Source organism: Dinoponera quadriceps, unplaced genomic scaffold (genome assembly GCF_001313825.1).
Source record: "Dinoponera quadriceps isolate SergipeBrazil2010 unplaced genomic scaffold, ASM131382v1 scaffold13015, whole genome shotgun sequence".
Taxonomy (NCBI): Eukaryota; Metazoa; Arthropoda; class Insecta; order Hymenoptera; family Formicidae; genus Dinoponera; species Dinoponera quadriceps.
This window is the reverse complement of record NW_014566735.1, coordinates 88-2655: the sequence shown is the minus strand read 5'-3', so window position 1 is coordinate 2655 and position 2568 is coordinate 88. Positions and strand designations below refer to the sequence as shown.

The following is a 2568-nucleotide window of genomic DNA, read 5'->3' as shown; positions in this document are numbered from 1 at the left end:
TTCCGGGACACACCCAGGACGTAACACTCCGTTACCATTACTTATCTCACTCACAGCTTAGATCCATCCTTACAATGTTCGATGTCAGCCACTTGGTAATAATTGCTCCATTAAGAAACCCATACCGGGATCAGGAATCTGTATGCGAGGTAGGAAAATCATTGGAATAAGAATAGTTTAATAAATACGTATTGACAAAGCACTTGAGTGGAACACCAACTACGTACTATCGATACTCTTCAATCTCAGAAAGGAGTCGTGTACTGGCGTAAGATTGAAGGACATGTGTCGACGTAGTTCAGAATCGCTGAAGTATCGTGTATGGCGGTATGTTTCAGCGGGTCTTTCTTCCGTTTGAAAACACCGTTACACTGGTCGCACTGCGACGATTTACAGCGGTGCGTCTTGACGTGTTTCATCATGTCGTTCTTCTGCGAGGAACGTCTACCGCAAATTTCACAGGGCTTGACACCCGTATGGGTTCTCTCGTGGGCACGGTTAACGTGCCTTTGCGCGCGAACCTCTTGTTGCAATAGTTGCACGGCTTTAATGTGGGTCCTCATGTGGTTGGTTGAGATTATTCGAACACCTGTACCGCACACCTTGCAGACGTGTAGGGACAGTGTGTATCCTCTCGTGGGTCAGTCGTGCTTCTTTCGAAATGAAGGATTTCCCGCAATACATATGCGGCTTCTCCTTCCGATGCACGGACTTTTTGTGATACATCAGCGAGTTCTTGTTCGCCAATTTCTTGTTGCATTCGTCACATTCCACGTAAATCTTATCGTGCTCATGCTGTTTCAAGACATTGCGCTTCGAGAACACTTTGTTGCAGACGTTGCATTGTCGGAAAATTTCTTCTTAATGCTGTCGACTATTTCCTTCTTCGGTGTGATTCTTTCTGTGTGTCTTCAATTCGCTCATGAACTTGTGAGCACAAACCTGCAATATCAAGTCGGCTACTTATTTCATACAGTCAATGTTCATCGACGTGATAATCAACCGAAATATCGATAAAGGTGAATAATTTACAGAGTCTTTATAAAGTGTCAATGTACTCACGCTGCAGGTATACATTCCATCTTCGTTGCTGTGTCGTTTCACGTGTGAATTCATATTTCCCATGCGATTGAACGTCACCGTTGCAGATCGAGCACGCATGTATTTATTTACTCCGTGCGATAATTTATGTTGTCGCAATTGAATCCTCCTGTAGAAAGCTTTCCCACACTGCTCGCAAGTGTACGGTTTATTGCCCTCGTGTTGATTTTTGTGTTCTCTCAGATGAAACCTGTACGAGCATAAGATACAGCATAATAAATCTAACTTTGGCGTAAAGAGACTACCTAAAATAATTTTCAGTATATATGAGACTATTACCGTGATCTAAACGCTTTTTTACAAACTTCACACACACGTGTCTTTTTTTTTTTAGATTCGTCTAAATGAATTCTCTTGTGACCTCTTGAATAGTTGGAGTGCTTAAAACTCTTTCCGCACAAATCGCACAGATATGTCTAATCTGTGAGTAGTTTCATGAATGTCCAAACTAGACCATACGTCTTATCGCACGTGAAGCACCGAACCAATAATTTTCTCCCGTGCAATTGCATGATTTAACAAATCTTTTTTTATTATAATACATTTCTTTACCACATCTTTTACGGACTCCTATTGTATCATTTACAGCAATATTTTTATGTGAATGCTTGTGTTTGTCGAAATCTTGTCGAGTCTTAAACAGTTCACACGATGGCCAAGAGGTCCTTGACCGTTATCACGTGCTCGCGAGGGAATTGATTTATGAATACGAGGGGCGAGGAGATGCTTAATTCTTTGAACGCTTTGAAGTGGGACACAATATGTCCGCTTCTTGATCGTTGTCGACAAACGTTGGATACGTCAAGTATTTATTCACATATTCGTATTGTGAAAAAACCTTCAAAGTTTCGTTGTTGTTTGCCTTTCCGGCAGAGTTTCGAAAATATAATTCTTGGAAAAATCTTCATCAGTTTCAAACTGCTCATAATTATTTTCAATGTCGAAAGTGCTGTCGACCCATGGCAACAATAACAAACGTCTCATCCAAGAACTGCTCGCTTGTTGACCCTCCACAAAATCTTTCGTGACTTCGTTTCCTATAGCGACATCTCTTATGGGAAACAGAATAGTATAAGATGTGCCTTTTGACACGAAAGGCTCTGCTCTGAAATTCGGATTGTCACTGTATTGCTGATCCTACTTCATCCATAATATATACCACATTGGCATACTCTCCTCGACATTTCGGGAGTTCAACGAAAATGATTGATTGTATCGCCACATAATTCTTTCATAACACATTCGATTATCTCCTGCTTTTCTGCATCGATGTCCATGAGAGAGCGATCAAGCAAACCTGGTACTTCCGTCAAATTTTGACGGTGCAGATCGTATAACCAGGCATGATCAATCAAGTAAATATTATTTGAATCTTGTGCGCTAAACCATCTTACACAGATATAAATAATTTCCAAACTGTGATATGTCTATAGTCATACTTTTATACTCTACTTTTGTCAACTGGAA

General features: G+C 40.8%; 1 pseudogene; it reads right to left on the bottom strand.

Moving 5' to 3' along the window:
• Positions 1 to 48: 48 nt before the first annotated feature.
• On the bottom strand, positions 49 to 2285 carry LOC106751410 (annotated as a pseudogene).
• Positions 2286 to 2568: the final 283 nt, after the last annotated feature.